Below are 27459 nucleotides of genomic sequence, written 5' to 3'. Positions count from 1 at the left end.
GGTGCAGAAAGACAAGAGGGACTTGGCGCTGGCGTCTGTTTGTATATCTAGTAACAGAGACACAAACACACATCTCTTCACTACATGTAGACTTCCCACATTCTGGCAACTTGATTCCAGTGTTGTCTGAAAGACGGATTTGCAGAAAAATAACTCTGGGGCTAGCTACCTTTCTCAGTACCATTCCTAGATGTAGATCTAAATAGATGTTTTGGAAAGATTCCTTGACATTGAAAGCCATGGTCCGTGGTGCACAGAGCCAGCATTCTCCTATTCACTATTTGGATAATAGTAAGACATTCTTCCATTATTTTACGTCAGCCTGTATCATTTTAAGGGGAAATGAAAGCAGCTGGATCTAATTCAGAGGCTGTTAGCTAAAGAATGAAAGAAAGTACGGAATAGTTCATCTTTAAAATTTTTAGTATGTTTCTCTAACCCTATTCAGGCATTACCCCTCTCTCACTTGTTCGCTCTTGAGAAAGCTTCAGCTATTTGGTGGTACAAAAAACAGGTAAAACAAGAATCCCGGACCTTAATAGCTCTGATATGTGAGGAGAGGGCGCTCCAGCTGACGCCATCAGCTCATGGCTGTTGACTGTCTGAAGCAGGGGTCCTCCTGAACCCAGAAAGGCTGTCCATGCAAGGCAGAACGCCGATCCTCACATGAGAAGGACCACATGAGAAGTCTCCCCAGCTAAGGAGTCTTTCCTCTTCAGACAGTTGCCCTCCACAAGTAGGTAATGCTCTTTTCCGTTTTGGTGCTCTTGGATGCCTTGGATGCTGTTGGCATGTCCCAGCCTGCCTCAGGCAGCCCTGCTGATTGGGAGAAGCTGGAAGTTGGGATCATGCCATAAGTGGTTGCAGCTCCCCAATCAAAATAGACACACAAAGACTCACATGTAACAAAAAAGCGCGCACAAAAATGCCCATGTTCATGAAAATAATCAATACAATGTGGCATAGTAGGAAAAAGTGCTTGCAAAAAGTCTGTTAGACAAAACTTGTTCACAAAAATCTGTATCTTTAGGGAATCATTTGTATCATTGCATCATTTTGAGCACTTTTCATTACTATATACATTTAACATGATCACAAATTGATATGGAAATAAAACTGAATTCATGACTGGAAAAATGAGAAACTGAACGAAACCAACCCTTGTTATGGGCACTTCAACTGTCATCAATACACACACACACAGCCCCAAAGCCAAGTACTGAATTCTTTGTTTAGGAGCGGTTCAGCCTTTGGGAAGGACAACCATTTTGTCAATTCCTCCACTCTATCCCCACTTTATTGATTATAAAGTCAACAGATGCAATATCTCTGTGTGGGGCAAGTATACCCTTCCGCCTATCTTACTCCTGTACAAAAATGGCGAGTAGTGTGTACTTAACTGTGGCAGCTAATGTAGCTAGTGCACTACATTAGCAGGGTGAACAGAAGCGGCGCCTAAAGAGTGAACAACTTCTTGGCAAATGGAAGTGTGCATTGCCTCTGTGTGAACACAGGGACGGGACTCCTGCTGGTAGAGGCAGGTTGCACTTCCCAGGTGCAAGCTTCGTTCCTCGATGAATCATGTAAGCCACCACGGTCTATTTATGTGCTGCACCTGTTCTGCTCTTGGAACACCTCAGAAATGGAAGCCAGTGCATTCATCTGCATGGCCCCGCCTCTTCATCTGCATAGCCCTGCCCATTGGGTCCAATTGGCCCTGCTGGAAAATCGAAATTACTCCCCTCACTTCATGTCTCATAACTATCCTTAGCTGGGTGTTTTGTTTTTTCCTTTGGGTAAATTAACTTTAGAGAAACCTTTTTTATTTGTGTGTGTGTGTGTGTGCGCGTGTGTGTGTGCTTGCAAGACAACTGACAAATCCCAAATAACAGTGCATTTCTCATCTTTAAGCTGAGTAAATAGGCAATGCTGATTTCCAACCTGGATTTTAAAGGGAGCCCTTTGCGATAATTTTTGGCACCTTGGATCTTGTACAGAGAGCAGCTCCCTCCTCCTCTTCCTCTTATGACAATCCCCTTCTCTAGGGGTCATCCTAGTGCTGAGATCTGAAGATCCAGTAAATAATCGAGTTCATTTCACTTTCCCCCCTCCTCCCCTCCTCTTCCTGTACACGTTGAGCGCTTGCCACCCTGCTGTCTGTTTTTCCTTGCCAAGGTTCAGTTCTAATTATGTTGATTTTCTTCAGCCCACCCCCTCCTGGAAGCTTATTAGGGTGAATATTTTTATTTATTATCATTTCGCCCAGCTCCTGCCAGCATTTCCAATTACTCTCGCCGCTTCCTTGTAATTGTCTTTCTGTAATGGCTCTGAAACAATTGCGCTAAATGAGGTGTCTCCGGCAAGATGAGAGTTTCACTTCATTAAAGGCTAATGTATTCTCAGCTCTGGCTCTGTGGGGCTGGCTTGGAAAGGAGACATTTAAACAGCTTCCTTTCTTTTTCTTTCTTTTTTTGCAGGAAGCAACTTTTCGGGCTGGATGATGCTTTGTTTGTGCGCATGTTTGTGTGCATGTCTGGGCGCATTTTCGCATGCTTGCCCTCTTGGGCTGCTTTTTTAAAAAAATGCAAGGGAGGCATCTGAAGCAGCAGCAGGTTCCTCTTGCTCAGGAATGTTATGAATCCTTCTGTTTTGGAATGGCTTAGATACAGGAGAGAGCATATGTCTGCCCCCCACGCCTCCGGGCGAGGGTATGGCGCTTGGCATTAGCACTTTTTAAAATTGGTCTCTGACTCCGTCAGTGCTCTTGGCAGCTGCCTTGTGGGATTATTTATACAGAAAATGCAGGAGATGACATGAGTGGGGCTGCACCCCCTTCATTACTAAGCATTTTGTGCTGATAGTGCCTCAGTTGGCACAGCGGTACTAGATCAAATCCAAACCAGTCCTAAAGAGCGAAGTATGTCCTTTATGGTGGCATCGCATGTGTTTTTAGTTTTCTGTTTCAAACATTCTAATATGCATCCTTCTCAGGAACAAGTCACCTCTCAAAAGCAGTTCATAGTGAAAGCAAAACATCGATTCAAGCAAAGGTTCTCTTTCAGGTTTTATGTCTCACAGTTCTGTCCCACTGCTTTTATTCTTGCAAGGAACCCAAGGCAGGCCTCCTCCTCCTCTTCCTCCTCCTCCTCCATTTATCCTCGCAATAGCCCTGTGCAGACCTGGAGCTCCCAAGTGCCAGGCCAACCCCCTAACCATTGGACTCTCTTGAATTGCAGCACTAGCGCATCTGTGCAAGAAACCACCTCCAAGTGTAACTCTGTGCACCACTGGAACTGATCAGTGCCACTCATAAGCGTGCCACACGCCACATTGAAACAAGGCACCCAGTAGGGTACGTCTGAGGCCGCATGATGCAGCCAATGGACTGAAGTGACATCATCAGGATAGGCAAACAGGTCTCCATTGCTCTCAGTAGTGTTTGTATTTCTTTCCTGCATGTTCATTACACTTCCATTTGTGATTTTTTTTAAAAAGAACACTCTGCACAAAAATCTATTTTTTTTAAGTATTTTTCTGTGCACAAAAATTTGCATGCCTTTAAAAAACTATTTTTGTTTGTGTCTTTATCTGTTAACTGAAGCATAACATGCAGAGAGGTTCCAAATCTACTTGCACTCCAGTTCATGAATTTGTTTGGGAAGTGCAAAAGATGCTGATTGGTTTTCAGCTGTAGATAAGTGGATTCCATTCACGCAGGTCTGGGGGTGGATGGGAGACCACCTAGGAACCATCGTGGGACTGGGAGCCAGTGTGGCAGAGCGATCAAGAGTGCTGGCCTGGGAGATCCTGGTGTCATTCCCCACTCAGCCATGAAGCTCACTCTCAGCCCTAGCCTGCCTCACTGGGTTGTTGTGAGGCTAAAATGAAGAGGAGGCAGATGCTGTGCTTGGGATCCCTGCGGACAAGGTGAATTGTAAACATACCAAATCAATCCAGTTCACTTGCAGTGATAACCTTGGGGCTTGTCAAAGGTGCTGTATTTATGTGCTTCAGTCTAGCTCCATGCAAATTGCTAAATTCAAGTTCTCCAAATTCATCTTGAACATGTTCCACATTGAATTCATGTCAGGAGGAAAGCTTGTTCTTCTTTTTCATGGAAATTCACCCACACTTTCACGCAGATTTTTCCCAGTGTACACATCAGTTTTGCACATCTTTGAAATGTACACAATCATTTCCCATTGATTAAAACACAGATGTGTGCATCTTTCATAATGCATTTTTCAAAAGTAAAATGCTGTTTCAGTCCACAAATCACGCTGCAAGTTCAAGAAGAGTTCAACCACAGATTGCATTCCTGTTTGGTCTTGAAGGTATACACTGGGTAAAACCTGATCAAAAATGAATTAAAATGGATTCCTCATAAGTGCCTTTCTCAATTGGCCCTGCTGAATCTGTATTTCCATTTGTTCCTGTGTTTCAAGAATGGGGCCAACTTTGTCCCACCAATTTGAACTATGAGGGCTTAAGCAGAGCCCCTCCCGGAAGCAGAGCCCCTCCCTGCTCTGCTTGGAAGGCGGTGAGGCAGGAAGCCATCTGAGAAGACTCGTTTCCCCATGCATTTTGTATATGTGAGGGAGAAGACAAGTCAGCACCTTGGCGCTTTTGCCTATGTCCAGGCATTCCAGAGCTGGGGAAAAGCCCAGGCAGAAAAAAGCAAGATCCCAGGCCGAAGCAGTGACTAGAGGTAAAGATGTATGAAAAACGACTTCCTGTGCATCATTTATCAGGATATTATCCTTTGGCACTTTCTAGACCAAACATGGACTCAGAAGCAATCTAAAGTCAACGTCTGTGCTTTCCCAAGCTCGCAATGCAAGTTTCAGACCAAAAAAATTGTTCAACAGGACTCAAACCTTTGAAAGATGTTCATGAAAGAATTCATCCCAGAAATGGGCTTTAATCAAGAAAACATACATTTAAAAGATCAGCACAGTTGATGTATACACTTGGAAAGATATATGCAATGACAGAGCACACATTTTTATGCGAAAATTTAAAAAAGCAAGTCTTGTAATCTGATACGGACTTAGATAAGAAGGAGCTTCAAGATGGAATTTGGAGGATTTTGGGCAGCTCAAGTTTTGCTGATTGATACATCTGTAACAAGAGAAGTTCATAGAATCATAGAGGAATGGAGCTGGAAGGGGCCAGAAGGCATTCCGCTTCAGCCCCCTGCTGTTAGTCAGTCAGTCAGTCAGTCAGTCAGTCAGTCAGTCAGTCAGAGCTTTTGTATGCCGTCCTATTATACTAAAATCTCAGGACGGCTTACAATATTTAAGGTCACTAAGTTACACCATCCCATTTGGGTAACTGTCCAGACTATTTTGAATGTCTCCAGCAAGGGGGAGCCTACCTGTTTCCCCAGGTAACAGGTTCCATTGTCGTATTGCTCTGACAGTCAGGAAATTTTGTCTAAATCTCATACCCAATCTAAATCTGGTTTCTTTTAACTTATGTTCATTATTTCATCCCCTGCACTCTGGAATGAACAAGAAGAGATTTTGTCCTTCCTCTTTGTGACAGCCTTTCAGGTACTTACGAAGTACAGTCCTTTGCATAGTATTTCACCCCTGGTATATTCCAGCTCGTAGGTTGCAGAGGAGTAATGCCTGAGTAAGTACCTTTGAGTCCAATGGGGTTTTCTTCCAAATAAGCCTTCACAGGATTTTGTCTGAACTTATTGATTTGGATCCAGACATAGAGTAGACACATTGCAATCTATGGGGCAAGTTAGTCCTGTTTATTTAATGGGTTTATTCTAATCACAATTAAGTCTGGATCCAGCCCATTGACTCTGGCATGTAGCTAAAATGCAGACATGAACACTGAGGTTCCACATGGTGTTGAAGCTAACACCTCATCTTCTGGTGAGCCTTCCATTTTGGTGTCCTGTGTTAACAGATAGTAAAATAATTTTAGATGCTTTTGCATATTAACATGTGTGAAAAGTGCATCCCATGATTTCTAGCAAGTTACACTCTTGACTCAGACATTAAGCATATTACCTGACCATGTCTGTTAAGAAGCCCCCTCCTCAAACAGCAACATCTGTGCTGCCAAGATCTCAGTCCTGTTCTGTTTCTCAGTTGCAGGAATGGCTACTTGTGAGTAAATGCTGATATGGGAGCTTTGGTGCTATTTTTGTTTCTAATTTCTTAGATCATACATCCATTTCAGCCAGTGTCTAAGTTTTTACATTTGGTGTGCATGCCAAATGAGGAAATGGGGTCAGCCAGTGCCAGAACCAAAAGAAAACCTCAGCCCTGCATTAAAATTGCCCGGCTTCTGCCATTTTCCCTGAACTACCAATGGTGCTGGGGATGCTAGAAATGAGGCTATTTTATCAGAAGTGTAACCTGATCCATCTTAGTAGCTCCTCACACACATTTTGAAAAGAGGAAAATCCTTAAAGCCAATAAAGTGGCATTTTGAGGGGGTTTTGAGATTTATAGCCAGCATCAGATATGATGTAGAAAAAGCAAATACAACATGCAGAAGACCGTGGAAGCTTGAGCAGAAAGCCAGAGTGTGAAGGACCACATGAAACTAGGGGTGACCTTGGTGTAAAAATAGAGGGGTTGCAGATATACAACTACCCCCTTCTATGAGTATTTCGTCTCTGAAGTATAGCCGGGATGTGTCCGGTGCCTTGAGAAATATGCATTCCAAGGTGGGGCACAATTTTCACTGTGCTAGTTTACCGAAGGCATTGAAAGCCAACCTCGGAGATGGCACATAAGCCCACTATAAAAGTAGTGTGCCTGCTGGGATTACACGATTAGCATTCCAGCACATCTCTCTCAGCAATGCCTGCACAGCACGCATTCCTGGTTCTGTTTTGTGCAGCTTCAGCATGCAAAGCCGAAGCGTGATTGCTGCATGTTTATCCCAAGCTTCTTGCTGGTTTAACCGGGTTCCCCTTGTGGTCTGTGGGTTAGCTTTCTAGTCAGCCTCCCAGATGGGTCTTGCTGAAAGAGGTGTGTGATTGTGGGGTGACTGTGTGACTGCAAAATAAACCAGTGATGTATAGCATGTGGGTATATTCCTCAAATCATTTGGAAAAATAGGTTTATCCTAGAGTGTGAATCTCTCATTGTATCTAAAAGAATTATCATAGTGTTTTTATGTATTTAAAACTTTTCTAGACTGTCCCATTACCGAAGTCTTGGAATGGTTTAACAATTCAAAATGTAAAAGATGTAAAGCACAGCATCCTAAAATTTCAACTAATAATAAAACCCCAATTAAAACAGTCAGGTCTTAAAACACTGGGAAAATAAAAAGGTCTTGGCCTGGTGCTGAATGAATAAAGTGATGGTACCAGAAGAACCTCTCTTGGGAGCGAATTTCACAATTGGAGTACCACTGCAGAAAAGGCCCTTCTCCAGATAGTCATCTTCCCAGTCTCCTTCAGGGACGGCACCCGGAGAAGGGCATCTGCTCCAGACCTTAAGGGGTGGGCAGGCACATATGAAAGGAGACTCTCCTTCAGGTAACCAGGCCCTAAGAAAGGGAGAACATCCTAAACAATCTCCACAGATGCTCTGTCTTTCTGGATGGAGACTGGAACATCTACTGATGTGTGATAAAGCAGCTGCAGTTCAGTTGTGAGTAGGATTTACCCATGTTCCTGCTGAAACATGGACCTGGATACAATCCAGTCAAAGTCTGTATACTGCTGAGCTTGCAATGTGATTCATGGACCCAAATGATGCAGTTGGCAACGTGAGCACCTTTGAAAAATGTCTACCAGAAGATGCATACTTCTGAAAAAACCATGCACAGGTGTGCTTTAATGAATGGAGAAAGAATGTCGGTCTCAAAGCTATGTACGCCACAAGTATGCAGTCTTGGTTTAGCCACTGGTTTTGCTGCTTTTCTATTTTTCTATTTACTAGAGTACTATCCTTGCGTGACTCTACGCCAATCTGTTTTATCTCCAGCCCTGTTCAGTGATTGGCCCAAGGTCATCCAGAGAGTCTCATGGCCATGGGCGGATCGCTCCAGCTCCAGTCCAGAACTCTAACCACTACAGCGTGCTGCTCTCACACTGGTGTTCCCTCCGTCCAGTGACCAGTCTGGCTCAGCACTGATTTGGAGACATTCCAGTGTGAACTGGATGAGACCCAGTTTCAGGCACAGCCCCTGGTGGCCCTTTTTGTGACATTGGTATTCTGTGATCACACTTGGGGACTGGCTAACACAAGCTGTTGTAGCACATTGCCAAAGGGCAAGGGTCCCACACAATATGCTTGGGTTGCTCCAGGCTGGCCGTGTTTCCTGTTCTCCGGATTCGTCTCCATTAGGAATTGAGTATCGTTGCCTATTCTAATTTCAACAGTCATGGACTTTCCAACCGATTTAATGAACATGCAATGTTATCATTTCATTTTGTTAGTCATGTTGGTTTTATTGATTGCTTTTCCCTTTCTGTACACTCCAATAGTGAAGCTCTCTGGGTGGTTTACAACCGACTCACAAGATACAGTAAAATGTAATATAAAGCACAGATAATAATAAAAACATCATACAGATTCATCATTAAATTTAAAACCAAATTTAAATTACGGAAATAGTGGAACAAGTTAAAATGAGAAGACCTGTTAAACAGCTAACATAATGCTCGTGTCTATCATTTATTTTTCTATTTATTTCGGAACATTTTTGTCCTGTCCTATACAAAAGTCTCTGGATGGCAATACAAAACAATATTGGCAGCATGCAAAATAGAATATAAATGTCTAATAAAACCAATATTAAAATCACAATTAATTCTTAAAATACAAGGAAATAAAACGGTTTTGGCCTGCCGCCAAAATGAATCAAGCATTGGTGCCAGGTGCACCTCCCTGGGGAGCAGGTTCCAGAGCCAGCTTGCTATCACAGAAAAGGTCTGTCTCCAGGTAGCCTCTCTCCCAATCTCCTTCAAAGAGGGCTCCTGAAGAAGGACCTCTTAAGGGTTGGGCAGGTGTACAAGGAAGGAGGCACTCCTTCAGATACCCAGGCCCTAAACTATTTAGGGCTTTATACATCATTAACACCTTAAATTGGGCCAGAACTTCAATTGGTAGCTAGTGCAGACACTATAGGACTGTTGTTATATGAGCATATCTACTGGTCCCTATCAGAAGCCTGGCTGCTCTGTTCTGGACCAGCTGAAGTATCTGGACTATCTTCAAGGGCAGCCCTATGCAGAGTGCATTACAATAATCCAGTGAGGAGGTTACCAGCACATGGCTGTGCTCATCCAAGTAAGGACATAGTGGATGGACCAGCTGAAGCTGGTGGAAAGCGCTCCTCGCCACAGCAGTCACCTGGAACTCCAAGGATAACTATGGGTTGAGGAGCACTCCCAAACTACGCACCCTGTTCCTTACGGGGAGTGCAACCCTGTCCAGAACAGGGCAAAAATCACTTACTGGGAAAGCTGAGCCACCCAGCCACAGGACCTCCATCTTACCTGGATTAAGTCTCATTGTATTGGCCTTCATCCAGCCCATCACACATTCAAAGCTGTAAATGCTATGGCATAAGGAGGGTAGGCCTAGCCTGATGTCAAAAGGATAGTCGGCAGGCCTGAGGAGGGAGTTCGTGCCCTACTATGGGGGCCAGAGGTTGATTAAAGTATCCAGGTAGATTGCAGATACCGTTTTAATAGAAAATGGAGCTGTGAATATTAAATAAAGGTAACCTCCTCCTGAAAGAGTCCTCCTGCCAAAGAAAGTGAACTTCTGGATCCAATCCAAATAAAAATTGGGGACACCAACATTTATATGTCACAGAATAGGCATATATTCAGAGTCCTTCCTTTCTTGCATCTTAGCTGGGCATAGTCCTGCTCCATATGGTCCAATCATTTGAAGAAAAGAGCAGATTTGCAAGGGCAGCTCTCTCCTCTTGTTTAAGTTCATCACCAGGGTTTCTTCCATCCCCTGTCTCACTTGCACATCATCATCATCATCATCATCATCATCATCATCATCATGGAAGCAATCCTCAGCAAGGTTAGACAGAAAAAATGCAACCCCAAGTGTTCCCTGGTCAGTCACTGGAGCTTCTGAGAGACTCAGTTGGATCCTGAAAGAGGGCTGAGCCAGGGACGATGACCTATCAAGGACAAATCACAGAATGCCAGGCAAATAGATACTGTCATTGTGGGTGCTATTCAGCCGCTTGCGCTTCGTAGCATTCAGAATGTCTTGTAGGTCGTCTCTGAACACCTCTTAATCTGATCATGGAACAAAAAGAGGGGGAGGATGGAATAGGACTGCAGAGGCTGTTGAAAGACATAATTAAGGGGCTAAAATAAACCTCTCCACACACAATTCTACATATCTCTGCAATCCTGATGCTAACATAAATGCCCTAGTATCCCATAAAGATGCCAGCCCCAATTCTGCAGGATGCAATTAGTAGTAAGTGAAGTTATATCATTTCTGCCTGACAGGTTGTGAATCTAGTCTGGGAGCAGCAAGGGCGACAAAAAGCAACCCACCCGACTTAAAACTGCGGTGGCACAGGGCTTCTGCTGCATTGGCTACAGACAAAATTGCAGCACACTGGCATGAAGGCCGTTCAATGCGAGGCAAGGTGACAAAGCAGAGAGGAAAACTGACAGCTGCCTGTGGCAGTTGCAAAAGCTTCCCTGAAGCTCTTTCCAAAGAACGAGTGGAAACCTGTCCTTATGCCTTGGCATGCTTGCCAAATATGAACTCCTTGCATGGCTTCCTCCAGGAAGTAGAGAGAAGCACAGGCCAGCCTTGGTGGGAGCTCCGTTCCAAGGCCGTGGAGCTCCAACTGTGAAAAGCCCTGTTGCTGCATCACTCTAACAGCCGCCCACAGCGTCAGCTCCAGGTTTGGGGCGCTCTTGCACACAGTGCCCTCTGGTAGACCCCTGTGTATGTCCATGATTCCCTCACGGCTGGGCCTCCCACAGAGAAGACTTTCTTTGCCTCTAGAGCCTTCCCAAAACAGAATTCTTAAACAGAATTCAGGGAGGTCAGGGATAGAGCCTGCTGCCATAGTCTTGCTCTTTCCCCCCATGGTGGTTATGTCTGCAAAGGGCGTCACTTGAAGAGATAACTATGCTTTTGTCAGGAGCCTTTGGGGCTAGAAGCAGAACCTGCGCCTGTACGTGCAGCCAGCCCCATGTTGTCGAACTCCTGCTGTTTGGAACGTCTTCCTGACAGTGAAATGTTCCCGCGCTTTGGGTTGGCATCGCCTGTGGAGGCTGGCCATCAGACACTCTTGGACAGGAAGGGCTAGGCTTCATGGTTTCCTGTGAGACTTTGGACTTAGCCTGATGGCAGTGGTCTCCTTGGATCTGGTGTCCTCTTTAGCTCTGACTCTTGGCTTGGTGCCCAAGACTTGTGGCAAGACTACATTCTTCCCCATACGTCTGTCTACACCAGGGATTAAGAAGCTCCAGCCCTTGCCTTCCCTCTCTCCCCTCCCTCTCTACCCCCTGCTTCTCTCGAAGCAATCATTTGCCACTGATTTTAGTGAATGCTTTGCGAAAAACCCAAAGAAGGGAATGATTTTCAGAAGGGCTGCGTTTGGAGGGGCGAGGTTTCTGGAATCATGCTCAGACATTTACGATATGTGCAAATGAACGGGAAGGAAAAGGGATTGTGAACAACGACATCCATTGTTGGTAACCGAGGTTCTGGTTGCCGGGGTGGCCTCCCACATGTCTCCAAAACAGTGTGTGTCACCAACAGAGGGCATCAATTTGCATAAAATGTGTGTGTGATGCTTTGCATGCATAGATTCAGGACTGAGAAGAATTACTAGAAAAGGAAATAGAACTACAATAACTGTAATAGGAAAGCCTGTGGCCAGTTGAGCTGTGTGCCTGCCTCCATAGCCATTATTTGGGTGCAGACTTAGAAACACAGAAACAGAGCAAGTCAGAAGGGGTCTCCCGGGCCATCTAGTCTGACCACCAGCCCCAAGTCCTCTGCAGGCTTCAAGTCCTCTGTTCTCCTGGTTTTATGGTTATGGATCTTGACGCTGTACTTGGCCCAGTCAGACTTTCAAACAGAGGATAGCATGAAATTGAGACCTAATCAGTGACAACTGTTTCAACAGAAGCCTGTCCTCTACAGTACAACGTACGGTCATCCCACATTGCTCAGGGACCTGCATCTGTACCACCCCAACATATGAACTGTGCCTCCCAGATTTTTGTAGATGGACCAAATGAGGTGGAATTCAGGGTGTCCATGTTCTAGTAGGTGTTGGAGCCCAGGGTTCAGGCTTCATGAGACATCTTGTGGTGCTGGATGTAGGAGAATAAGTTGAGGAGCAATGTGTTCATCCTCACTGGGCAAGCTACCGTCCGGGATCCTGACCCAGCTGGCACCCCCACATTCTCCACCACTTCCTCGTGGAGCTGAGCTCTTAGTTTGCAGATGGGTACTGGCCGGTGCCGCCATATTGATGGTGCCATTAGCACCCCAGCACAGGACAGAGAGGGCTGGTATAAGTAACACTGGTTAGTTGTTATTTGTTTTTCGGCGCCAGGTGAAGACGTTTTTATTCAAGCGTCATTTTAATTGTTAATGTTATTTTTATTTTAAAGCTTTTTGGCCAGGGCGACTTATTTTATACAGTTACATGATGAGAGGTCATCAGGAGGTGTGGGCTGCGGAATCATCAGTACGCTGATGATACCCAGCTCTACCTCTCATTTTCCACCAATCCAGGTGAGGCAGTGGCTGTGCTGAACCGGTGCCTGGCCGAGGGCTGGATGAGGGCCAATAATGGGCTGGATGAGGGCCAATAAACTGAGTAATGGGCTGGATGAGGGCCAATAAACTGAAGCTCAATCCAGACAAGACGGAGGTCCTGTTGGTTGGCGGATCGGGCTTCGGGGAAGGGGACCTGAACCTAGTCCTGAATGGGGTTGCACTCCCTCTGAGGGACAGGGTTCGCAGCTTGGGAGTGCTCCTCGACCCTGAGCTGTCTCTAGAAGCTCAGGTGACGGCAGTGGTGAGGAGCGCCTTCCTTCAACTTCGGCTGATACATCAACTGCGTCCCTTCCTGGAGAACGACTGCCTGGCGACAGTGACACATGCACTGGTAACTTCCCGATTAGATTTCTGTAATGCGCTCTATGTGGAGCTACCCTTGAAGACGGTCTGGATACTTCAATTGGTGCAGAATAGAGCTGCCAGGTTGCTGACAGGGACTGGGCGTTGTTCTCATATAACCCCAGTTCTCCATCAGCTCCACTGGCTTACGATTGACGTCAGGGCCCAATTCAAGGTGTTGGTTATGACCTATAAAGCCCTAAATGGCTTGGGACCTGGATATCTAAAGAAACACTTGTGCCCATATATGCCCTCCCACCCCTTGAGATCAGCAATGGATGCCCTCCTCCGGGAACCCTCTGTGAATGAGATTAGGAGGGTGAGTACCCGGAGGAGGGCTTTCTCTGCGGTGGCGCCCCATCTATGGAATGCGCTTCTCAGAGAGGTCCGCCTGGCGCCATCGTTATTTGTTTTTCGGTGCCAGGCGAAGACCTTTTTATTTAAAACTTATTTTAATTGCTAAATTATTGAATTAATTAGGATTTTAAAATTAGCTGAGAATGCACCGGGGGTTTTTAAATGTTTTTTTCTTTTAAATTATTATATTATTATTATTTATGTATGTTTTTATGTATTTTTTGTGAGCTGCCCCGAGGCTTTGTTGCGATGGGGGCAGCATAGAAATGTTTTAAATAAATAAATTAAATAAATAAATAAACAAATAAATAAATAAATAAATAGTGCATGCATGGAATAGGGACTGTACAAACCTGACCCCACATGAGCTGTGCTGGCAGTCCAACGGCAGCCATGATACTGGCTGTGCGTATCGCGTGGAGAGAATGTAGAAGATGCATCTCCAAATGTTTTGGACTTCAGTTCGCAGAAGCCTCTGCCACCATGCCCAATAGTCAAGAGCCAGTAGTGCAGAAATCCAGACTTTCTGCCCTCCCCACCCGTGGTATATGGCGCCCAATCAGGGATTTTTTCCTCCAGTTATGGCATTTCTGATAGTCATAATAAACATCTCATCCTGCAAAAGAGAAGAAGAGGTGCCAAACCTTTTAGAGGAAAACAAAGGGCCATGTTCTCCGTAATGCAGCCAATAGTGCCTGATTTTTGGAAATGAATTCATTTAGAGTGCTTGGAACAATTTCAGATGTCTGTACAAGATAATTTCTCCATATCTTGATTTGGAATACAGTTGGTAGTATTATTAAATATGTCAATTGTCAGGCAAGTTCCACCAGCTTCTTGGACATGCAATTCTCTAGGATTTCCCCCTATTTTACAAAGGCTGGGTTTGCATATGTATGGTGCTTGGGAGCAGAATCACACTCCCTAATCCCAGGCCCATTTTTCTTGGCCTGCTGATTATCAGGGGCTTGCATCCATAAGCTCCCTTCCTTTCTGAGTCATATTCCCAGCCCAGGAGAATGGCTTGCCGTGTCAAACTAAGGGCATATCGGAAGAGCAGCCACTGGAAGGCGAGCTTCTTTAAAATTGCTATTATTTCCTTAAGTTCACACAATATTTCCCTTTCACAAGTTTTCCCTTGGTTCAATGCATGGGCTTGTTGTTACATACCAAGGCAGGAGAATCAATGGCTACACCTAGGAATAACCCAATTTTATTCACGCCAATCTGCTGGTATTTCACCCACCATCGGTCCTCTTTTGCCCCACCATCTGTTCCTTCACACAATGTGGATGGACTTTGTTCGACTTGGGCCAATTCGCATGAGCACAAAATATCTGCACTCACTCGCACATGCAAATTGGATGAGGCACATTAGCATTACCAGTAGTTCGGTTGCTTCGCTTTTGTGCATTTTACCTATAGTAAGCTGCCTCTCCTGAGGCTTAAATTTTTGTCAGTAAGAGCTTTAAGCTCCAGCTCACTGGAACTCTTGGCCGTGTCAATTCTGCCTTCAGCCCTGTTCACCACCGGAATGCAGCCATGCGGGTAGAGCTTTGCTGAAAGAATGCGGCCTCGGGACTGAAAGAAGTTCAGCTCTGGAGGTTAAAGCCAGCCTCTTAGATTTGGCTTGGAAAGGGAGCCAACTTAATTGTGCTTCATTTGCCTAGCTCACTTGGTAACCTCAGTGGCATCTTTCCCACCAACTGTTGGTTTGGTTTTTTTCCCTCCGAACTGTCTTCAGGAGCAGACTGATAAAGTCAGAGTTAGCAGAGTGAACTGCTGAGGTCAGGCTATCTGTCTTTAGAAGAGGCAGCAGCTGGTGCACCCGCCTCAGCTGGTGAAAGATGCTTTGTGCCACCAAGGCGACATGAAGGCCAGCGTGAAGAGCACCTCGAGGTTCCATGCCTGATCCTTAGGGACGAGTTGAAGCCCCATTCAAAACAGATAACACAACCCACTGCCAGTAGCATCTCTGCCTTATCAGGATGGCACTTCAGTTTTTGGCCCTCATCCAAGACGGGCGTCAGCTGAGCACTCAGGATCACATGAATGCGATGAAAAGAAGCAGAATCAGGTTTCATTAGCATATTGATGTTACTGCTGTCCAAACCGCCATGTAGAGGCTGGCCATCTCTTTCTGCGAGTAGCTTCTGTACCTGCTGGTAATTGGATGATGATAATCCTCCTCGTTATCATTATTCTTTTGCCATGATCAGCATTAAGCCATAAAAGCTTCACAAAGACAGTTGTGACCAAAAAAAGTGGTGGAGGGGAGAAAAGTAGATGCCAATTTGCAAAGTACTTGCAGTGGCCGCTTTATATGTAGAAATGCAAATTTAGAAATAATTACTGTTACTGAGATAAAAATGCAATGCTTCTAGCCATTGTGGTATGGATTTGGAGAAGGGTTCCCTACACTAATTTTTTGTAGAGATGCAACTGTGAACAAGAATTACTCTTGTAAATACACATCTGACATTGTTGCATCATGTAAATAGACCTCTTACTGTACTGGGTGATCCATGTGTCTCCTCAGTTTGTAGTCTGGGGGCTAATTCGGTAAAGGTAAAGGTTCTTCCACACATACGTGCTAATCATGTCTGGCTCGGGGCCAGTGCTCTCCATTTGCAAGCCAAAGAGCCAGCGTGATCCGAAGACGCTTCCGTGGTCGTGTGGCCAGCATGACTAAACAGCAAGGTGCATGGAATGCTGCTACCTTCCCACCGGCGGTACTCGTATTTGCATGCTTTTTGCATTGCTGTGTAGGCCAGAGCGGGGACAAAGCAATGGGTGCTCACCCCGTCGTGCGGATTCGAACTGCTGACCTTGCCATCAGCAGCCCAGCAGTTCAGCGGTTTAACCACCTGCGCCAGCCACACCCCTAGCGCTTACTATTGATGGACAGATTCAAGGCCCCACTACGCTCCTTTCTTACTTTTTTTCATGGTTGATATTGCTGCTTGCTTTGTACAAATGGGAAAATTGTTCAAGCTGAGCAGCATTTGAACATTAGATTTGTGCAGACTTTTTGCATAGACCAAGGTGGGGCTGATCCAACCTACAGAGGAAGCTTGCATAAACTGTCCAGAGCCTATGGAAATGGGGTAGTATATCAATATTAAGACAAATGAATTAAAATAAATAAAAATGAACTGAACTGGGAATCAGAACCAAGATGGATGCAGGCAAGTTTTCGACAATTTGAGAATGTCAGCACATGGTCTCATTTGAATGGGGCAGGCTCTCCTCTTCTGCAAGCAGAAATTCTCACAACCCTAAATCTGAACAAGGTCAGTGAATTGCCTAACATTTCAGCCTCTGTGAGAGATGAATTGGAGTAACAACACTTGTTCTTTCTACTAATGCTAGACTGTGTGACCTCTCATGTGCGCACTGGCCCTTCCTGGAGTTCTGGATCAACTATTCGAAATACCATATCCTCCATGTGGGGTGACCCATGAACTGTGATGGTTGTCAGGCGTTCTGTTGTAGGTCCTTGCCCACCATTGAGGAAGGCTGCACTGGAGAGCTTATGAGACAGGGCCTCCTTTGTAGCAGCACCCATAGTATGCAACTTCCCTCCAAGGGAAGTAGAATAAAAGTAACTCAGTAGGTCAGACTGGCTCTATCTCTACCAAGTTATATATAAGCAGTAATAACTGTGCTGTTTTGCTGTGCTTTTGACAAATTTCTGTTTGCTTTAATTTAAGATTTTGATTCTGCTCTCAGTCTGCAGTGATTTGATTGTATTCTTCTAAATTGTACATTGCTTTTTCGGCCCCAGTGGGCAAAAGCATATAGAATTAATGCATACTGGTGAGCAGAAATTGTCTAGAAATACTATGACTTCCTTTGCTTTCTTTTTCAAATTAATACATGTACCCTCTCTGCCACTTAAATTCTTAAAAAGGGCTGGATAAATTTTGTCAGCTTTGGTTTCTCTCAATTTCTTATTCTGATTTTAAGACCGGTTTCTCCCCAATTTTAAGAAAGTTTTAACATTTTAATGAAATGCTTCTGCATTTTATGTGTAGTTTTCCTAAAGTTTTTGTAGACGACTTTTTAATATGCACATTTTTGCAAGCAATTTTCTAATGTAATTAATTTTAATGTAACTTTCACTACCACAGAATCTTGTGTGCATTTTATTGGAGAACTCCACTGTAAAATTCAGAGATGTGTAAATTTCAGTCCTGCTTTTGTTTCATATATTGGTCCAAAAGTGCAAAATTAGGTTCACGTGCCTTAAAATTCACTCTGAATTAAATTTTCCCCCATCCCGTTTTTAAAATATGCAACAGATTTTCTAGTAGAGAGAACTACTTCAAAAAATATGCAATGAGAAATTAGGTGGCACTTTTAAACTAACCACTGGTACTTTGCAAAGTCTATTTCCCAAAGTGAAGAATAATTTTAAGCATTAGAACTTTTAGACCAAAGTTTGAGCAAAAACAAAAAAAGTGTTAATGAAAACCAGGAAATGTTTTTGAACATTCAACTAAATTCCCAAACACAATTTATCACCCACCTATGCAAAAAGTGCCTTATTTCCCCATGCCCTAAGCTCCTCCTCATCAGGGGATGCAAAAAGAGTCACTCAAGCAACATTTGGAAAAAGTGTCTGTGTTTGGCTTGCAGGGGGAAACCGGTGTTCAAAAAGTTAAAGCTTATATAATGTAGCTCATTGATAAAAGTACCTAATAAAAGTAATTCTGAATGTGTGGCTCATATTTAAACCGCCCCTCCTAATTAACTACTTTTCCTGATGGCTTTTGTGTTTTGTTTTAATGACCAGAAGATGTTTCCAAATGCTTTTCCTGTCAATCCTTGTCCTCAGAAAATTGATGCACCTAAAATGTGGAGCGGAGCATCGCAAAATGAGCATGGCTGTTCCTCCACATTCCTTAAACCCGAAAATCCCTCGACCTGCTTACTGGCACTGTGAGCGCCCCTCTTTCTTCTGGAGTCGGTGGATTTCAATTGCACGATCGCAGCAAATATGTCATCCCAGCATATTTGTGAGCTGCACATTGCCATACCAGGAGTCCTTTGGGAATGTCCCTTGGAATTGTTGAATCCCAGAGGGGCAGTCCTGTTAGTCTGTCACAAACAGCCCTTTGGCACTCCAGAGGATAACAAATTTACTGTAGCAGAAGCTCTCAAGGGCTCATCAGATGCATAAAGTGTTAACCTCGGTTGGTATTTTGAGTTACCTTTTCCATTATCCACACTCAGCATGGCCAGTGGTGATGGGAGTTGTAGTCTCCCATGTCTGGTGGGTGCTAGGTTGGGAACGGTGTAGATATAATTAGCACAGTATTTTTCTGTCTGTATTCATGTCTGTGCCACGTAAAGATAACTGTAGGACTAAAAAGGAGTCAGATCCATGACTGACTTGGGTTCTGATGATTTCAGTGAGTCTACTCTGAGCACAACTTAGTCTGGATCTAATCCATTAATGAACAAGGAAAGGGACGATCTCAAAAGAAGGTGAAGAAAGATATATTGTAGCTGAATGCATTTAGGCTTCAGTGATATGCCCATTCATATGAGAATAAAGTTGGTTGCTATCAGTGGGATTACTTCTGAGGAGACATGTAACCTTCTCTAACGTGGGCTGTCACATGTTGAGCTCCAGCACCTATCATTCCCACCAGCCAATGGTCATGCTGGGAATGATCAGTGTTGCAGTAGAACATTAGAACATCACTAGAGGATATCAAGTTGGGGGACTTTGATGTACATATTACAGAGAGAGAGAGAGAGAGAGAGAGAGAGAGAGAGTGCGCGCGCGCGCGCGCGCGCGCGCGTCCAGAACTCTGGATGGGAGGCATACTGTCATTTTTTCAATAGCGTGTTATAAACGGTATTAGCTCTCTAGTTCTTCATGCAGAAGACTCTTTTATCCAGTTTGATTTGAGTTTTAGAACTGCAAAAGGCTGCAAGGCCCTCTGTTTTGCCTCAGCACACTGGACTGAAGCTCAGCAAATGTGCTCCTACTGCCACAAAGACAAATCAGCTGGTGGAACTCTCCTAATGTTGCTTAAAAGGAATAGAATAGACACACCTCTTCAAATATGCAGTTTCGGATGTTTTCTGCAAGGAAGCAAAGGTTCATATTGGCAGAGAAAGAACAAATGACAGCAGTAGCCCCTGCACGTCTGTTATTTCAATCAGGACAGCAATTCCTTCTTGTCTCCAACTTTTCACTTGGTTAGACACAAACCATGTGAAAGGGCAACCTATCAGAGAAAGAGTGCATGAACTTCCTGCAGAAGGCCCCAGGCTGGTTCCTGGAGCAGCCACATGTGAAGCAGAGGTGGGGAAGCTTTTTCAGTCCAAGGGTACTTTCAAATTTCAGAAAGGTATTTGGGGGCTCCCCGCATCCTGTGGACATATCCAAAGGCAGAGTGAATGTGGCTAAAATGTGATTCTTACTCATTCAGTCTACTCAGACATACCTGGGCAAGCCTCTGTGTGTCTACTCAGACGTAAGAATGACTAAATAGTTCAACTAGCACAAGTAGTCAGAGCAAGTGTCCATTGAGCCTCCCAAAAGTATATTTTACGGGGAAACAATTTCAGGACAGCCAGCAATTCCCCACAGGTGGAAGAGATAAAACCTGAAGATTGCATTACCTATAGGAAAACTAGGGGCTTGAATGGACTTTCCCCCATGGACTTCCAGGCTGTCACAGCCACATTTGAACCACCCCCTGCTGCCGCCACCTCCGCCTTTGCCTCTGCCTCCTTCAAAGGATTGTCTGTGCATCTGGTTGCATATTTTGAGTCAGGAGATAATTAAGTTGCGTTTCTGTGCATTGTTTACTGTTGCTCTGAACCAATCACTATTCCACAGAGGCTAATCTTGGCGTTTGCATGCCTGTTTGTAATAAATTCTTCATTATGCTTCAGTTACAATTTTAATTTTACTATTATTAAATCTTCACAGACATTGTGTGGTTATGTGCCTTTGAGTTTAAATTCATACATTGGGAACTGTTAGTATCCAGGCTTGCTTTTGCAAGTGATAGATTATTCTTCCTTAGAAAATAATAGATATTAAAATGGAATATTGATGTTCTTTTCTGTAACTCTGGATATGTAGCTGGAATTCCAGTGTGCTCTGTTTGGGATCAGATGTGATGTGTTTAATAGATATGTGTTTAATTCTTTGCTGCAAAAGGCAAAAGAAAGGTCTGGATCTCTTTTGAACAGCCAAGTTACGTAAGAGAGAAATGCAAGGCTCTTTATGAATTCTGGAGTGCAACAGAGGCACTGACATGGCACTGAGTCTTATACTTCATGTGTGTTTGTTCCATATGTCAGTCTTCTGAATGTAACTCCTGCTTCAGCTTTGGCTCTTGAAGCAAATTTAGCCCCAGGGGTTCCTTGCCTAAGGGCTGCATCATCAATAGAGAACCACTGAAATGGGAGGAGAAGAGATAGTTTGCATATTACTGCCACAATCTTCAAATACAAGAACCCACCTTACCTGCGCAGGTGGCTTCAGTCCTGTTGACTGTCAGTGACTTAGTGACAGAGATACCAGGGCATAAAGTTTTTCAGATATTGTCTCAGTTTTGTGTTAGGAAAAAAAAGAAAAGAAAACCTAGCCCCCTACACAAAGGGAAAAGAAAAAGAAGGAAAAGGAACAGAAAAACGAAAACAAAACTCTATGCTATCACGCAGCCAAGGGAGCATGAGATAAGTCAATTGCATCCTACCATTATAAAGCTTGGATGTTCTGTGCATCAATAAAATGAAGGTGATTTCTCCAAACTCTTTGAAATATAATCTCCCTGGTAGTTTGTTTTGCTTGTTCATGCATTCATTCATTCATCCTCTTTCATTCTTTCTGGAGTAAGAGAAACATGACAAGAGAACTCTGTAGCCAAACCTCATGACTTTCTATTTGAACTGAAATGCAGCCAAGGAAGACCCCCAGTTGGAAACAGGCAGCAGAATGTAGGGAGCTAGGCGTAAAAGGGAGAAAAATCTGTCCATTTCATTTCCTATAATGTTTGCATTTTATCAAGCTTGAGTGTGCTGCATCCCATTTCTGCATCAGTTTGCACATTTTCTTTTTAGTACACACAAAGAGCTGCAGACTTTTTCTATACAATATTCATTCTACACAGTTTTACATGCACTTTTCCACTTTTCCCCACTGTCCCAAATGTATGCACTATTGTGTGCATTTTTTAAAATCTAAGAATTGCCTTGCAAAGTTCAGAGAAGTATGAAAACAAAAGTAATTTAGGAAGTGTAAATTAGGTCAGTTTGTATGAACCTGAGAAATTTCTGCCACATCTCTAGTAAAGGGATAGAGAAATGAAAATTAGAAACTCCATGACTTGTGAAATGACTACTGATCCAAAGCTGACATTCTAGTCTCTTTCCAGACAGTGATTTTGGAGAAGAGTGGGCCAAGTGATGTAACAGAGCAGGGCCAAGTGATGCAGCAACAAATCAAACACCCAAATGGGGTTTGAGTTGGATCAAAGCTATGGCTCATCCTCCCCTCCGGTGCTGTGGAGCTGCTGCCCTCCAGATAAGCCCACTGTAAGAGGTGCAGAGGGATTTCAGACCCAAACATTGACCTCCAATAGCAGCTTGGGGAGAATTTTGATCAGGGTAATAGCCTTAGGAGAAAGAGTTAAGCCAAACATTCCTAGCATCACTGCCCCAATGATGACACTGCATTGTGTCAGGTCTTTCTCTCTCTGTCCTGGCTGGCTATAGCGAAACAGAGCTCAGAAATTCTGAGAATGGTGAAGTGCGTGGGGGGGGGGGGGGGCTCCCTTCCTGCTGTTCCAATGTTTACTTTCCATCCTGTGATATTTGTCATTGCCAGCATTTAACTAAGCAAACTGTGAATTATCCAGACTTCAACCCACTGATTGAACCAGACTTCAACCCAGACTTGAACCAACCGGAAAATGAGTTAGATACCATGGGGCTGACCGTGGGAGCATTAAAATGTACTCTTAGTAATTAAAACGTATTTGCATGCATTTTTCACAATTGTGTGCTGGTGAGCTCTCTCTCTTGCGCTCTCTCTCTTGCGCGCGCGCGCTCTCTCTCTCTCTGTCTCTCTCGTCTATGAATCTTAAGGGCAGAAATGTATGGACCTTGATATCAGATGGTATCTGACCCTGTGTTCCATCCAGAAGGCGCCAACTCAGTAAATTAACAGCAATGAATTTTTCATCCTTCCTTTTCAGACATTATCTGAATGGATAAAAGTAGGGACATGCAGTTGTGAATATCTTATCTCCTCACAACTGTTACATTGGAAACCATAGAGACTAATAGAGTGAGTTCAGCTCTAGATAGAAAGAAACTGGACAGCCATCTGAGTGGGATGGTGTGACTTGGTGTCCTGCAACAGCAGGGGGTTGAACTCAATGGCCTTCATGGCCCCTTCCAACTCTACTATTCTATGATTCTAAACATTTTCTTTCAAAATTCCCATTTTTAAATATATCTTTGTATATGATTTGTGTTCCAAGACAATCAGGAAGTTCTAAATCCAATGAATAAATAAGTTCAAATTCACACATTTGCCCAGCAGGGCTAATAAGTCTGTTAGCCCAGATCAGGCCAGTTAGAATCTGCAAAAATCAAGATCCCCAGGATCGCTAGTTAGGCATTCCAGTCACAGGATGAGAATTTTATTTGTGTATACTTGGGATCATGATTGCTTGAATATTAGGACCATGTATTCCTGCCTCAACCCCCTCACTGAGATGTCTATTTTATTTATTTTTTTATCTGGGTATTGTTACCCCATCCAATCCCTTGTGGGTCTCAGGACAGTTTGGACAATGTTCCCAGAATATAAACCACCCACAAAAGTTGTGAATGATGGGCAGCTCCACTTAGTACCCTCTGGCAGAACCATTTGTTAGCTGACCCAGAATGTGCTCCTAGGATAGCTTCTCATACCACCTCTAGTTTACTAAGGACACTTAATACAAAATACTTCATAAGTCAGTGCATGAGTACTGCAGTGCAGAGTTACAGTCCAGCACAACTGGATGAGTGACCATTATTTTAATTTAAGTGACCACTATTTTATATTTAAGATACTATGGGTTGGAAGTTCAGTCTTTTTGTGATTACTGCTTTCCTATCAAACATACACTGAAGACTGAAGAAGCCATCCCCCAAAAGTGCATCTTTGGTAGTACCAGATTGGGTATATGTAGCTGAGTATGTCACCAACAGCCAAACAAAATTACTGGGACTGAACAGAATATTCCTCCCTGAAAATGTAGGGTGATGTGTTTTCATGAAGCCACCAGTCCTCATTGTTTTATTTTTATTAAATCATGTCTACTGTCTGCTTCTGGTGGATGCTTTCCCCACTCTACCTCTCTGACACCATTTTTTAAAACTACTGTTGTCCTAAGACAGTTCCCGCAATCATGAATTGTTTTGGCAGCGGGATGTTGTCCCAGTATAATGCAGCCAATTAGATATATGATGACAGCATGAAGTCAACCCTAGTAAAAGGAGAAATCCTTGGGCCTCATTCTGAATATGCTTCCCACTGACAGCATATAGCTAACTGAATTCGGTTGAGTGAATACGTCATAAAAGCCCATTCAGAGCAATAACATCCTAGGCTTCTTCCCTTCACTCTGAGTGGATTTTGCACTGCAGATTCCATGCAATGGGTGTAAGGGGGCAAAGATTTTCCACAGAACTGTTCCCCTCTGGTTTGGTTGCACTAGATTCAGTCTGACTTGTAATGCTTCTGTATTTTTCTGTGTGTAAATGCATTCTTAGGGTGTTCTAATCATGTACATGCAGGCTGTACATAACTACTGAGTTTTGTGTGTACATATGCACACATTTACATACATTCCCCAACCTTCATTTCTCTCCCCCCACCCCATTCCCATTATCTCTAACCCATATACTTCAGGAAGTTTAATTTGTTCTTGGTAGTAATCACCATTAAATAGAAATTGTTGTCTTCTGTGTAAACACGTCATTAGTGAGGCTGGTTTCTCCAGCATCCAGATCTCATTTTTATTAAAATGAAACACTTTTTAGACTCCTCACTGTGTCCAAGGATGAACAGTATAATTTTAACCCATTGGGCTGGCCACAGATAATTGGGCTGGCATTTGATTGGACGATTAGAGAAATACCCCCTTTTTTATCCTCACGCAATGTGATTTGCATTTTCTCCTACTTCTCTGGATCTCAGTCATGGCTTCCTACACAGGCAGCTTTAATGAGCATTATAAATCCTAATGAATATATTTTCATGTTCATTTTATTGGGTTGTTTTTATTGCTGAAGATCGGAAAAAACAGGTCCAGTTAAAACTCTGTGGGTGATATGATTGTACAGTTTAGACTGGTAAAAGGCACAATATTTTCTGCTTCTCCTTTTCTAATGAGGATCACCATGAAGAAAGAAATCCGCCTGATTTATACAATAAAGAAATGGCCTTTGTCAGCTGGGAACAGAACGGAAAAGCTGTTTGATTTCACTGGGCCTCAGAGAGGAATATAAGGCATTTTCCTAATACTGGATGCACCAGAATCTTTGTTGCAAAAGTAAACTTGAATTAAAAGTGAAGTCCTGGAGAAGAAGCTTTTCCTGAGCTGGGAGGCAACTGAACTCTGCACTTGGTGTTCTGTGGGACTGGTGGAGGGAGGCAAAGGCTGCCCTCATGCCTATACAGCCAACTAGCATGTCATGTCTCCTGTGCTAAGCTGGAAGAGTATGGGCCGGCAGCTGGATGGGTGACCACATGTGGGGTTGGACTTGATGGCTTTATAGGCCCCTTCGCACTCTACTTTCTGTCCTATTCATCTTGCTTCTGCAGTTCTGATCCAGGCCAGCTCCAAGAATCTCGGTTTGTGGGCAAGAGTTTGTTGAGGATGCCATTACCTCTATTTTTCTTCTGCCCTCCTGTTTTTTTCCCCAAACAGTTAAAAATGGTTTACAATGTAAACCAGATAGACTTAGCAAACTTTTGGGATAGCTAAGCTGACAGGAAGAAAATTGATATGTTTGAAACATCGTGTCGTAGGAGCGCTTTGTGAATACCCTGAGCTGACAGAAAGATGAACAAGTGGGTCGTAGAGAAAATCAATCCAGATCGTTCCCTAGAAGCAAAATGACAAAGCTGAGGCTGTCCTACTTTGGGCACATCATGAGAAGGCAAAACTCCCCAGAGAAGACAATCATGCCAGGGAAAGTTGAAGGCAGAGGAGAAAAAGAAGACCAAATATGAGATGGATGGAATCCATAAAGGGAAGCCACAGCCTTGAATCTGGAAGAGTGGCTGCAGCTGTCACAGGCAGGAGGAGGGCTTTCATCCATAGGGTCACCTTAAGTCAGAGGTGACTCAACAGCACATAACAGCAACAATAAATGGCCCTAGTGATGCCAAGCTGGCTTTGTCTCTTGAGAGGTTTCTCGAAAGCATCTTCAGATGGCTTCTTTGGACAAGTCCAGCACCAGGTTTCAGAAAACCGTGGGCAGCCTGGCCTTGAAGAACTCCTTCTGCCACTAGTGGTCTCCCCATTATCTTGAGCAGCAGGGGTAGCACAGCCAAAGCACCTCTTTCACGCAGGTGAACTTATCCTGTGACAGGGATGGCACTTCAGTGGGCTGCAAGCTGAGTGACTACTAGCCTGTAACCTGTTACGGTGCCACGAGGATAGCCACCTACATGTTTCCCCAGAAGAAGGCATGCATTGCCAAACAGAGAGGACATCTGATTGCATAAATTTTACCTGTGCTAATTTTATGCCCATTCAGACCATTCATAACACCTGCCTGTAACTTCATTATAGATGCAGTGTGCAGTGTAGCTCCTCATAATGGCAAAGAACTGATGATCTGTGTACTTGCATGGTCCATCTGCTGTTGATGGCCACCTTCAGGGACTTCTTATGGTTCTTGGTCATTATCCAGGTCTTTGACTGGACAAGCCCTTCAAATAGAAGATGGCTCAAAATAGAGGACTGTCCTCTGTAAAGTGGAACACATGGTCCCCCTTGCTAAGATTCTTATACATGCATGACCTTTACCATGGTGGTGTATACATCTATTTACTGCTAAATAGATGTATGCACCACCAAACATATTTTAAAATATTTCCAAGGTATAGACGACACCTGTGCAAATGAGAGGCTGATCAGATGAAGGTCAAGGCAAAGAGACCAGTCCCGATGCTCTTTGGCACAACTGCAGGCATAGAGGTGCAACAGCAGGGGCAAAGCGTTCAGGATAACTGACATAACATAGCTGTGTATATGTGTGGTCAAGCCTGCATGCCCATTAGCTTTACCCCATTACTCAGGGGTCTGCAAGTAGGTCCTAAGGTGCCACCTAAACATCTCTGAAAAGAGGGCATGCATCAGCCAAACAGCATAAAGCTGCACAAAATTCACATGGGGTAATTGACATATAGAAAGGAACATTGCACTTGCGTGGAAGCAGAGTGCATCCCGCCACCATGTGAAGGACCGCAGCCAAGGGAGCCGTGTGTGCGCGTGCATGTTCGGTCCGGCTGCTGTCCAGCTGCTAACTATTGATGACCAGCTTCGAGGCATCTGGGGGTTCTTGATTGCTGTACCAGGCCTCATCCGGACTGCCTTTCAAATGAAAGGAAGCTTGTACTGCAGGACTGCCGCTGCAGAGTCAATCACACCGTCACCCAAAGTCGCTGGATAGCGTTGTCCTGAGTGTGGCTATGCAGGGATAGAGTGTGCACAGGTTATTGAGCCTATGGTGCAACAGAACCGCAAGCCTTGCTCCAGCCTTGATGGAGCTGTCGCCTGCATGGATTCCCAGGCTGCCCCATTCAGTTAAAAAGCAAGGTGGGATCTATTTTACACACGGAGACAGGTGTGCAGTGGAAGGGAGCTGAGTCACACCCTGCCCCTCATCTTGCTGCCCTCACTCAACGCCGCATCCTTGCAGCCTGGTCCCAGCACCACACCTG

General features: G+C 44.2%; 1 protein-coding gene across 11 annotated transcripts in view; it reads left to right on the top strand.

Moving 5' to 3' along the window:
• The window catches only part of PKNOX2 (PBX/knotted 1 homeobox 2), a 372168-nt gene that overhangs the window by 127435 nt on the left and 217274 nt on the right, over positions 1-27459 (top strand). The gene's annotated exons all lie outside the window — the stretch shown is intronic.

The sequence above is a fragment of the Varanus komodoensis genome, unplaced genomic scaffold (assembly GCF_004798865.1).
Source record: "Varanus komodoensis strain SLA01 unplaced genomic scaffold, ASM479886v1 scaffold30, whole genome shotgun sequence".
Lineage (NCBI taxonomy): Eukaryota > Metazoa > Chordata > Lepidosauria > Squamata > Varanidae > Varanus > Varanus komodoensis.
This window is presented reverse-complemented; position numbering and strand designations above follow the sequence as displayed.